At 45.0% G+C, this 12,763-nt stretch overlaps 1 protein-coding gene across 10 annotated transcripts in view; it reads right to left on the bottom strand.

Annotated features, from left to right (window-relative positions):
• Positions 1–12,763, bottom strand: part of LOC308468957 (uncharacterized protein) — a 62,515-nt gene that overhangs the window by 34,938 nt on the left and 14,814 nt on the right. The window lies entirely within an intron of this gene.

Below are 12,763 nucleotides of genomic sequence, written 5' to 3'. Positions count from 1 at the left end.
TTGCTGTGTTGTTTCAATAGGATTGCTTTCAATAGCATTGACACTTTGACACGCATTCTGGAAACGTATGTCTACATGCTTGGTTCTGGCCTTAAACTGCCCGGATTCTGCCAACTTCAGACAGGGTTGATTGTCTTCCCAAACAGTGATGGGCAGGCAACAATCCCCATAGATCTCTTGCACCAGGCATCTATAGAACTCCAGTTCCCTGCACAATTCCGACAGTGCAATGAACTCAGCCTCAGTAGAGGACAGCGCAATGAGACTTTGCTTCCGGGACTTCCACCCAACTAGAGATTCCCCAAGGTTTATTACCATCCCAGATACGGACTTCCTGTCATCCAGATTCGCCCCGTCGCTATCTGCCCAGCAAGTAAGCGCCGTCTCACCTGCAGCTGACAGCTTGAGACTGAAGTCCTTGGTATCCTGCAGGTAACGCAGCACCCGCTTGATACCATGCCAGGCATTTACACTGGGCTTTGATGCTTCCCTACTGAGCAGATTGGTAGCAAAAGCAATGTCCGGCCTGCTCCATTGGGACAGATACAACAGACTACCCAGAGCGGACTGGAAGAGCTCAGCGTTCTCGCACTCAACGCGTTCTGCTAGCCAACTGTCTTTCACGTAGCTCGTCTCCATGGGTGCCCTAACCCCTGCACAATCAGACATTCTGAACTTCTTAACTGCTCAATCTTGCCTTTCTGACTGAGCAAGAAGCTTCCATCTTCAGTCCTGTCTATCTGAACACCTAAGTAGATCCTTACTGCACCCAGGTTCTTGAGCTGAAACCGTTTTCCAAGCTCTTTGGCAAACTTCTGCACCTGTTTGTTTGACCCTGAGGTGTGAATGATGTCATCAACAAAGATCAACACCATTTCCTGTGACTCTCCTGACCCTTTAAGGTACAGGCAGCTGTCAGCAAGACTCTTCTTGAAACCTAGCTTCTCTAAGGCTTCATTCAGACTCTTCTTGAAACCTAGCTTCTCTAAGGCTTTAAGCCATAAATGGACTTGTGAAACTTTCATACAGTATTCGGCTCATTGCCCTCAAACGCTGAAGGAGGAAGCATGTACAGATCCTCCTGGAGCTCTGAGTTCAAATAGGCCACATCCGCATCAAATTGATACACCTGAAAACCTCTTTGTGCAGCAATCGCTAAGAGCATGTGCAGAGTTTCACTTCTGGAGGTAGGAGCATATACCTCAGTATAATGCAGCCCCTTTTGTTGCGTGAACCCTCTGGCTACTAGCCTAGCCTTGTACTGTGGTTCCCCTGTTGCTGTGGGTTTAAGACGGTAAACCCAGCGGCTGCTCACGGCCTGTTTCTTTTTCTTTTTCTTTTTTTTAATAATTTTTATTAAAGTTTTAAACAACAACAAAAAACAACACACAGAAAAAGCAATACAAAACTCAACAATAAAAAATAAAAAAACATAACAATTAAAAACAAACTCTCTTTTCCATTTCCATTTTTAAATTACTTATTTTCTGGACTTCCTCATACCTCCCTCTTTTGTATTCCAATCCACATTATTTGTCCAGCAGTTTCTTTTCCACTTTTTTAATCCCAATCTTTAATTTAATAAAACTCCATTGAGCTCATCTCCTTCTGCATTGCCTCATGCCATTTCCTGGCTTCTTCCTGAGGCAGTTTCTGAACATCCTCAAAACTCTCGGGTTCACACTGTGCCATGCCAACCCACACACTTGTGACTGCAAACCTGTCAGGAGGTTTACCTTTTGTTGTGCGAGCTGAACGTCTCAACCCAGTTTCAGGTACCCCCTCAGACCCACTAGGACCAGCTAGAACGTCCTTGGCCTCATCAGGCAAATGATAAATGATAGACTTCCGGAGGCAGCGCCAGCGGTTAATGGCGGATTTCCTCGACCGGAGGAAATCTCGCCACGAATTAAGGGTCGGATCCCGCTTTCGGCATAGCGGGGGACCCTCAAAAATCACAGGCGGGGGAAGCCTGTGAGCCTGGTACCCAGCGGGCACATTTGGCGCCCCCCCCAACCCGGTAAAAAGCCCAGCAACGGGCTCGGAATCGGAGCGGGGGAGAGCGCTGTGCTGTGGGCTGTCTGCTCGTTCGTGGTGTGAAGCTGCAAGCTGTTGACCGGAGAGCGCTGCCTTTTTTCCTTGAAATTCGGACCTGAAAATCAACGATCCGTGAGTAGGATATAGTCTAATTGGAACTGTACAAACTGGAATCTGGCCGAAAACGGAAAGAGGTATAAAAAGGAAGTCAGCCTCTTTCCTTGTAGATAAAACAAAGCATTGAACTTGAAAGCGGAAGCATTGGAAAAGCACGTATTAGCGGACTTTAATCCAATCATCTAACCTGGACTTTTCCCTCTTTAAACTGAGAGAAAAGGGGGGAGAATTGTGGATGTGATTTCTTCATAAAGAAGTGGAATAGAAGGGATTAAACCATCGTTCAATTCCCTGGGAAAGGATCTCCAGAGGTAACTTAGAAAAGAAAGAGAGGTACTGTCTTGCAATATATTTTGACAGCTAGTCCTGCACAGGAAATAAAAGTCTGGACATTTTATGTGAATATATATCTCCTGGTCCTAAGTTAATACTTTGTATAGACTGTTATCTTCCTGAATAAACTGGGGGGACTTAAAAAAGAAACTAAAGTATCCAAGAACTTTTATGATTGTTACAGTGTCCCCCTAGTGGAACTTGGAATTGTTACAACTGGTTATAATTGAAACTGTAGCTGACTTGAGGAATTCCCACACTGCTTGCTGGAAATTTCCACTGTTTGATTTTAACTGTGTGACTGACCTTGAGCATTATCTAAAGGAATGGCAGATGGTAAAGAGAAAGCGGATGCATCGACTACAAGGTCGGGAAGGCCTATTCGAACAGAAGAAGGATTACAAAGGAGATCCTCGGCCTCCGGCCCCTCTGGAACCTCAACAACAGCCTCATCGGCACAACCAAAAGCAAAAGGTACGACAAGTGATGATACCTTTGCTCTAGTCTTGGCCAAGGTCAATGAATCTTTAAACAGAATAAGCCAACAAGCAGCAGAGGCATGTGACAAGATTGATCAAAATACAATAAGTATTAATCAAAATACTGCATCAATCAAAATACTGCAAGTATAAATAATTTGGGCCAGAAAGTAAATACTAACACAGAGACTATTCAGAAATTATTAGAGGAATCGGCCTCAATACGTCAGATTGCTGAGGAGGCTAAAGAAATTGCTACAACTTCTGCTACAGAGGTTAAAGAGGTTCAAGAGGAATTACCAACACTGCATAAACAACTGGAAGACCATAAATTGACCCTGTCTATGATAGATTTGAAGGAAAAGCAAGTGAACTTACGGGTCAGATCGGTACCTGAGGTGGAAAAGGACAATCTAGCTGAATTTCTCACGCAGGAATTTTTGGACTTTTGGGATCCAGAATTGGCAAAAGACAGTTTCAAAATAGTAAATGCTTTCAGACTTGGGAGAAGAGGAGAGAAGAAAGTGAGAGACTGTCTGATTACTTTTCGAACAAAAGAAGAGAGGGATAAGATCTTGGGCCTACATTTCAAGAAGACACTGGAAATACATCGGACAAGGGTGGAAATATTTAAAGATATTCCGAAATACCTTCTGGATCTCAGATCAAAATATAAAGATTTGGTTACCCTGCTGAGAAGGAACAGTATCAACTTTAGGTGGGAACTCCCTCAAGGCCTGTCTTTTAGCTACAAAGGAAAGAAGAGGAAAATAAGATCGGAAGACGACAAAGACAAATTTTGCAGAGACCACGGAGAAGATTTACAAAAAGAACTATTTCCGGAACCAAAAGACCGTTCGAAAGAAGGGATACCACCGACGGATGAGGAACAGGCACTAGGTGCAGTAGGAGGAGAACTAAAATAATAACATCATGGCCCTGCAACTTTTAACATGGAACTGTCGGGGTTTGAATTCCCCTCAGAAAAGGAAGTCAGTATTTCATATATTAAAAAAGGAACAATTGGACCTAATTTGTTTACAAGAAACACATATAACAAGATTACACAGGAAATTGTTGATAAATAAAAGACTTGGTCAGGAATTTATTTCGTCGGACAAAGTTAAAAAGAGAGGGGTCGTGATTTACGCAAAAGACAATTTATCACCGAAATTTGTTTTTAAAGATGACCAAGGAAGATTTGTGGCAATTGAAATTCAAACACAAGGAGAAAAATTTTTGATTGTAGGAGTCTACGCACCAAATGATGGGAAATCTGATTTTTTTAAGAAGTTGCATGAGACCCTGATGGACCATATGGACTACAACACAATTCTGATGGGAGATATGAATGGAGTGGTATCTACTTATATGGACAAGGCACAAAGACAGGTAGTCACCAAGGATGGTAGACTACCGAAAACTTTTTTTGATATGACAGACAACTTGGATTTAGTGGACATTTGGAGAATCAGAAACCCCTTGGCTAAAGAGGGAACTTTCTTTTCTGAAGCCAAAATGACTTGGACAAGAATTGACCAAATCTGGATAACTAGAGGAATGGCACCAAAGACAAGAAAGGTGGAAATCTGCCCAAAAATTTGCTCAGACCACAATGCTGTTAAGATGGAAATGAGACTAACACCAACTGGCTCCTTCAGATGGAAGATGAATGACACCTTATTTAGAGATGATGAACTACTTAAGAAGGCCCAAAAAACTTTGAGAGATTACTTCGAGATAAATCTTAGTTCCAACGTGGAGAAAAGAGTAATCTGGGACGCAAGGAAAGCGGTTATGAGAGGGTTCTTAATACAACAGAATGCGATAAAGAAAAGAACTCAAAATGAGAAGAAGGATAAAATAATGGACAAAATAAATGAATGTGAAAAAAGACTGAGAGTAAATCCCAAATCTCAAGAGATTTTGAGAGAGTTAAAGTTATATCAAGTACAATATATGAAAATGATGAATCAGGAAATAGAATGGAAAATTAAACAAATGAGACAAAAGACTTTTGAATCGGCCAATAAATGCGGCAAACTGTTGGCATGGCAAATGAAAAAGAGACAAAAACTAAATACGATTACGAATTTAGAAGTGGAAGGAAGGAATATACAGAACCCAGCGGAGATCAGAAGTTGTTTCCAGAAGTATTTTAAAAGACTATATACTCAAGGGCCAATGAAAGAAACAGATTTAGACCAATTTTTGAAAACAAATGGATTACAAAAAATATCTCAAGAAAATAAATTAATTTTGAACCATAGAATAACTGAACAGGAAATAGAAGGTGCCATTCAAAACATGCAACTGGGTAAATCTCCAGGACCAGACGGCTTGACCTCTAGATATTACAGATCTTTAAAAGAATGGTTAATTCAACCATTGAAAGAGGTCTGCAATGAAATAATGGAGGGGAAGAGAGCACCAGAGTCGTGGAAAGAAGCATATATTACACTTGTACCAAAAACGGAGACTGAAAAGACACAACTTAAGAACTACCACCCTATATCATTACTAAATGTGGATTACAAAATTTTTGCAGATATTTTGGCGAAGAGATTTAAAAAAGTGTTGATGGAAGAGATTCACAAAGACCAAGCGGGCTTTCTCCCAGGAAGACATTTGTCTGACAATTTGAGGAATATAATCGATATCTTGGAAAAATTAGAAGTGAATATAAACACTAAAGCAGTGTTGATATTTGTAGACGCGGAGAAAGCCTTTGACAACATTTCTTGGAACTTTATGAAGAAGAATCTACAGGGTATGGGGGTAGGCCAAGGTTTTGAGAATGGTATAAGTGCAATTTATTCAGAACAAAAGGCTAAACTAATTGTAAATAATGTTGTGACGGAAGAACTCAAAATTGAAAAAGGGACACGACAAGGTTGCCCAATTTCCCCACTTCTTTTTATTTCGGTCCTGGAGGTTTAGCTGAATATGATTAGAAGGGACCAGTTGGTCAAAGGTATACAGGTCGGAACTAAACAGTACAAATTGAGAGCATTTGCAGATGACTTAGTATTGACGTTACAGGAGCCAGAATCTAGTACTAAAAGGGTTTTAGAACTGATTCAAGAATTTGGTCAAGTGGCAGGATTTAAATTGAATAAGTTAAAAACCAAGGTATTAGAGAAAAATTTAACACCGATTGAAAGAGAGAGGTTTCAGAATGAGACAGGTTTAACAGTGGTTAAGAAAGTTAAATATTTGGGGATTAACATGACAGCAAAAAATGGGAACTTATTTAAAGATAATTATGAAAAATGCTGGTCTGAAGTGAAAAAAGATTTAGAAATTTGGTCAAATTTGAAGCTTTCACTGCTGGGCCGTATTGCTGCGATAAAAATGAATGTATTGCCTAGAATGTTGTTTTTGTTCCAAACTTTGCAGATTGTGGACAAAATGGATTGTTTCAAGAGGTGGCAGAAAGATATTTCTAAATTTGTCTGGCAGGGCAAGAAGCCTAGAATAAAATTTAAAATATTAACAGATGCAAAGGAAAGAGGTGGATTTGCCCTGCCAGACCTTAAACTTTATTATGAATAAGCAGCTTTTTGCTGGTTGAAAGAATGGCTGCTTCTTGAAAACACTGACATTTTGGACCTGGAAGGTTTTAATAATGTATTTGGATGGCATGCATATCTATGGTATGATAAGGTCAAAGCACATACAGCATTTAGAAACCACATTGTCAGGAAAGCGCTATTTAATGTTTGGCCCAAGCTCAGTCTTTGAAAGCTTCTCCGGGTAGGGCTGAGGGAGTGTCTCCTGAAACCCAGGTGAGCCTCTGCCCATCAGTGAAGACAAAACTGAGCTCAATGGGCTCAGGGGTCCTGACGTGGTACAGGGAAGGTCCCTCTGTTCCTGTTTAAATTAGCCCTTTCTTCAGAACCATGGGGACTACAATCTTAGTTTGTTTTTAAAGGGAACAGCTGTAACCTCAGTGGCTTTGCATGCACAACACCACACGTTCAATCCCCGGCTTCTCCAGGCCTGAAACTCTGGCAAACTGCTACCAGTCAGTGTTGACATTACTAAGCTAGATGGAGTAGTGGGTCCGACTCCTTATAAGGCAGCTTCCCAGGTTCCCATTTATGCTTCAGATCTGGGCGTGAGGCCTGCTGTCACTTTTAGTGTCAAGAGGGTGGTTCTTTGCACATCTGGAAGATGACTGTGTCACCTCCCATCACCCTCTTGAAGGTGCTATTACAGCTCAGGGGAAAGGGCAGGCAGACACAGCATCTGTAAACTGTAGCATCCTGAATTAAGGGAGGGAGGGGAAAGAGCGGATCTTCAGCTTGAAACCAGGACTTGCTCTTTAACCATGCTGCTCCTCCAGCTGCCAATGCCATCCATGTAACTGTGTGAATATCAAGTGTGGGTTGTGTCCAGGAACCTGGGAGGATTTCTTTCACATGAGTGCATGTTTTTGTCTTTAAATAAACAGCCCATGCAAGTTTCCAGCTCTTATGGCCATGCCTGGCTGTCTCAGTGGAAATCTGAGGAGGCTGAGGTGGACTTTCCAGTGGTCAAAGTCTTCCTGCCCGGCATCTATTTCCTGCCCTCTTTCCCCACTGAACTCCCACACCCTGCTTCAAAGCAAGCTACGGAGGGGATTCCCTCTGCTTTGAAGCAGGAAAGTGGGAGAGGAGCTGCTTACACGAGTGTAAGCTGCTCCCCTCCCACTTTCCTGCTTCAAAGGGAGCCACGGAGGAGGGAGGGACCAACGGAATCCCCTTCCCTCCCTCCTCCCCGGCTCAGCTCAGCAGCCGCGGCTCTTGCTGGCTTTACAATGAGCCGGAAGGAGGGACAGACGGCAGTCCCTCCTCCCGCCTCCCTGTAAACCCAGCCAGAGCCGCAGACACACTCTACGCAGCTCTTGCTTTAAAGGGAGAGCTGCGCAGAGCTTGTCGGCAGCATCGGCTCTTGCTGGCTTCGCTCCGTAAGACGCACAGACATTTCCCCTTACTTTTTAAGGGGGGAAAAGTGCGTCCAATGGAGCGAAAAATACGGTACATAACACTTATACCGAAAACAGAGACTGAAAAGACACAGCTCAAGAACTACCGCCCCATATCGTTGCTTAATGTGGATTACAAAATTTTTGCAGATATTTTGGCTAAAAGATTAAAAAAGGTGTTAGTAGAAGAAATCCATAAAGACCAAGCGGGCTTTCTCCCGGGCAGACATCTGTCTGATAACATGAGGAATATAATTAACATTCTAGAAAAACTACAAGTGAATATCAACACTAAGGCAGTTTTGATATTTGTGGATGCAGAGAAGGCCTTTGACAATATTTCTTGGAGTTTTATGAAGAAGAATCTACAGGGGGTGGGGGTAGGTCAAGGGTTTGAAAATGGTATAGGTGCAATTTATTCAGAACAAAAGGCAAAATTAATTGTGAACAATGTAGTGACAGAAGAGTTTAAGATTGAGAAAGGGACACGGCAAGGCTGCCCAATTTCTCCATTGCTTTTTATATTGGTCCTTGAGGTTTTATTAAACATGATAAGAAAGGACCAAGAGGTTAAAGGTATACAAGTGGGAGCTAAAGAGTACAAACTGAAAGCATTTGCTGATGATTTAGTATTGACCTTACAGGAGCCAGAATCCAGTACTAAAAGGGTATTGGAACTGATTCAAGAATTCGGACAGGTAGCAGGTTTTAAGCTGAATAAGACGAAAACTAAGGTTTTAGAGAAAAACTTAACTGTGAATGAGAGAGAGAAGTTTCAGGAGGAGACAAGACTAACACTGGTTAAGAAAGTGAAATATTTAGGGGTTAACATTGTGAGGAGAACCTCAGCTTACAGGGTTAAACAGCTCAGAGTGTACGCTCTGCCTACTGTTGGGAGGAAGGGGGAAAAGCTGCGTCATTTCCGAGAGACTCAAGCCTTTGTTCTGTCTCTCTACTTTCGCTTTTGAGGAGAGAGGACGTGTTTTCACGATGCTGTTCGCTGTGATAGATAATGGATAGTCTGCTGTAAATAAAACTGCTTTTAGCTGCTAAGATCCTGAGTGGACTTTATTTAAGCACACTGAAGAAGGCACTGGAGTTTTTTTGCAGTCTTCCTCTTGCCGCTGACGATCTCTGCTATGCTCAGATATGTGGACTTTGGAATGCAGAGGCTTGCACAGGGGAAGTGTGCTGGACCTCAGGCTTATCTGAGCAATAAATCAATCCGATCTGACAGGTTATGGGGGCAGTTAATGCAATTAGAGGAAGCCTGTTTTGATGTGCTGTGTGCTTAAAAAAGGCTGAGAAACCTGAGAAGCTGCTGTTTTGCTGCCGGAAGGCAAAAGTCCTGCTTTGAGGCTTGGCCTGGGAGAAAAGCAGGGAAGCTGGCTGCAAGCTGTGTGCTGCAAAGGGACGCTGGAGGCCTCTCCGTTGAAGCTGGCTGGTACGCGTGAGTACTTCAAAGCCCCAATGGGAGCACTGGGGGAGGAGATGGCTGAGCTCCAGGACTTTTATGATGTCCCGTTTGAAAAGCTCACAACCCAGTCCTGGGATATCTGGGTTAGAAGAGTCAGGGGGTGGTTTTTGGCCACAGGGTTCTGGAGTATAGCCCAGAAGGAGCCGGCCCCACCCATGCCAGTTGCTGCTGAAGATGGAGGAGCAGAACTGGAGGCTGCTCTGCTGGAAGATAGAGAGCAGAGAATGCAAAGGGAGCCCTGCATGTTGAGAGCAAGCTTGGACGCTATGCTGTTGCCCCACCTGGAGGGCGTTGAGTTGGCTCAGGCCGCCTGGCAGGTGCTGAGGAGTCTGTGTGAGAGCTCAGCAGGAGCCCAGGGCCGGGAGAAAGCCGAGAGCAGGGAGGAAGCCGAGAGCCCAGAGGGGGCTGCTGGCCATGTTCCTGAAGTTACAGCTGGGAGTAGCTGCTTTGTCTCCAAGGGGCCGTGTGATGTTGAGGCCTACAACCAGAGTGCTGGGGAGCGTGCAGGCCCAGGCTGTGCACCCAAAGGTGGGGGTGCTGGGAACAAAGGAATGGCTGAAGAGGGAGCTGTGAGAGCTGTTGCTACGCGTCGCCGCTGTTATCGCTGTGGCTCCCCCTCCCATCTGGTGAGAGAATGTCCAGTGGAGGCACAGGAACAGCCGAAGGCCATCTCCCGTAGCGACCAGATAAAGAGCTCTTCTTCAAAGCATGGGAAAGGCAAGCCGAAGGCAGCTGGCAGAGACACTGAACGTAAACATTTGGCAGCCTCTATGGCTGTAGTCAAGAGTTGTCAACAGGATGCTGTGCTGGCTTTTGTCATAGACAGTGGAGCTTCCCATAATCTCGTGCCATCTAGTGAATTCCTGGAGAACTGCACCTCTGTAAAATCTGGGAAGACTGTTTGTTTAGCAGATGGGACTCGACACCCACTCACGCAGACTGGCTCACTGTTTTGTTCTTTCTTGCAGGATTCAATCCAGGCTTTTGTTGTTCCAGGACTGTCCTGCGCGTTGCTGTCTGTCAGTGCACTTCTTGCTGAGAACTACAGAGTGTGTTTTGAGAACAATAAGTGTTCTATTTCTAAGAATGAACAGCACCTAGTCAGTGTTGAATGTAAAGACAGGTTGTTTGTGATAAATGCTTCTTTTGCAGGTCCAGATGACACGGAGGAGGCTCAAGCACAGTGTGCCAATGTTCCAGTTCATGATGCGTGTGCTCACCTCTGGCACAGACGCATGGCACACGTGTCCTGGGGGTCAGTGAAAAGGATGCCAGAGTATACGCAAGGGTGCAAAATGAAATCATGTGCTAAGTTTCTAGATTGCAGAGCGTGCAAGTCCGCAAAGGTGAAAACGTGCACATACCCAAGGTCTGAGAGGGTGACCACTAAGGCTTTTCAATTAATTCATGCAGATTTGTGTGGTCCGTTTTCTGTGAGCAGTATGGGCGGAGCCAAATTTGCGCTGGTTCTGATTGATGACCATACGAGAAACTCTTGGTCCTTCTTGCTTCAACGCAAAGATGAAGTTGCGCCGCTAATCAAAGACTGGATTGCAGCTGTGGAACTGCAGTTTTCCACACGGGTGCAAAACTTTCAGAGCGATCGCGGTGGGGAGTTCACCGGGTCTGCACTGCAAAGTTTCTTCTGCAAAAAGGGGATTCAACACAGTTTGACTTCTCCACACAGTCCCCAACAGAATGGGATCGCGGAACGCAGAAACAGGACTCTAGGGGAGATGTCCGCAGCTCTTTTGTTTGATGCCGGGCTCCCACAGCGCTTTTGGGGGGAGGCTTGGCGAACGGCCAACGTTATTCTGAACAGGTCGTTCAATTCAGTGGTAGGTGACACACCGTACTTCTTGCTTCATGGCAAGAAACCGAAGGTGCACTACTTCCGCGTTTTTGGCTGTGAGGCTTGGGTCCTCATACCAAAGGCCAATCGCAAGAAAGGTGAACCCAAGTCCCAAAAGATGATTTTTTGTGGGTATGAGCCAGGGACCAAGGGGTGGAGGTTTGCATATCCGTCAGGGAATCAGTCCAGGATTCTGCTCAGCAACAGTGCTGAATTCTGTGAGCAGAGTGGCTGGGCAAGGATACATGTGAACCCTGACATCCTGTCAAGAGAGTCTGCTAGACTCTGCTGATGAAGGAGAGGAAGAGGTTGAACCTGCTACTGAGGCTCAGAGTCCAGACCCAGTGCAGGCAGAGGGGAGAACTTCTCCCAAGGCTGTGAAGTTTGAGCAACGCAGTGCTCCATCTTCCCCCACAGGTTCGGCGAGAAGTCCAGAAGGCGCAGTAGGTCAGAGGGGGAGCTCTCTGATGCCAAGGACGTTCTGGCTGGCCCTAGTGGGTCAGAGGGGGTTCCTGAAGTAGTGCTGCGCCGTTCAACGCGGACGACCAAGGGGAAACCTCCTGAAAGGTTTGCCGTCACTAGCGTGTGGGTCGGAATGGCACAGTGTGAACCCGAGAGTTTTGAGGATGTTCAGAAACTGCCTCAGGAAGAAGCCAGGAAATGGCATAAGGCGATGCAGAAGATGAGCTCAATGGAGTCTCTAGGTGTGTTCTCCCTCACAAAGTTGCCGGTGGGTGAACAGACAGTGGGTAGCCGCTGGGTTTACCGTCTTAAGCCCACAGCGACAGGAGAACTGCAGTATAAGGCCAGATTAGTGGCGAGAGGATTCACGCAGCGCAGGGGGTTGCATTATACGGAAATTTATGCTCCCACGTGTAGGAGTGAATCTCTACGCTTGGTCTTGGCCATCGCTGCACAAAGAGGTTTGCTGGTGCATCACTTTGATGTGGATGTTGCTTACTTGAACTCAGACCTCCAGGAGGATCTGTACATGCTTCCTCCTCCAGGCTTTGAGGGCAATGAGCAAGGTACTGTGTGGAAACTTCACAAGTCAATTTACGGCCTGAAGCAGTCGGCCAGGAATTGGAACTTGTGCCTGAATGAAGCTTTGGAGAAGCTAGGTTTCAGGAAGAGTCTTGCTGACAGTTGCCTGTTCCTTAGAGGATTAGGAGACTCACAGGAACTGGTGTTGTTTTACGTTGATGACATCATCCATGTTGGAAAGGCAGACAAACAGGTGCAGAAGTTTGCCAAAGAGCTTGGGAAACAGTTTCAGCTCAAGAACCTGGGTGCAGTAAAGATCTACCTAGGCGTCCAGATAGCGAGAACTGAGGATGGTAGCTTCATGCTCAATCAGAAAGGCAAGATTGAGCAGTTGCTTGAGAAGTTCAGAATGTCCGATTGTGCAGGAGTTCGGACACCCATGGAGACGAACTTCGTGAAAGATAGCCGGCAAGCAGAAAGTGCTGAGTTTTAGAATGCTGAGCTCTTTCAGTCAG

This window comes from Podarcis pityusensis (assembly GCF_964106645.2).
Source record: "Podarcis pityusensis genome assembly, contig: HAP1_SCAFFOLD_95, whole genome shotgun sequence".
NCBI lineage: Eukaryota > Metazoa > Chordata > Lepidosauria > Squamata > Lacertidae > Podarcis > Podarcis pityusensis.
The sequence above is the reverse complement of the archived record's forward strand: the minus strand, read 5'-3'. Positions and strand labels throughout refer to the sequence as shown.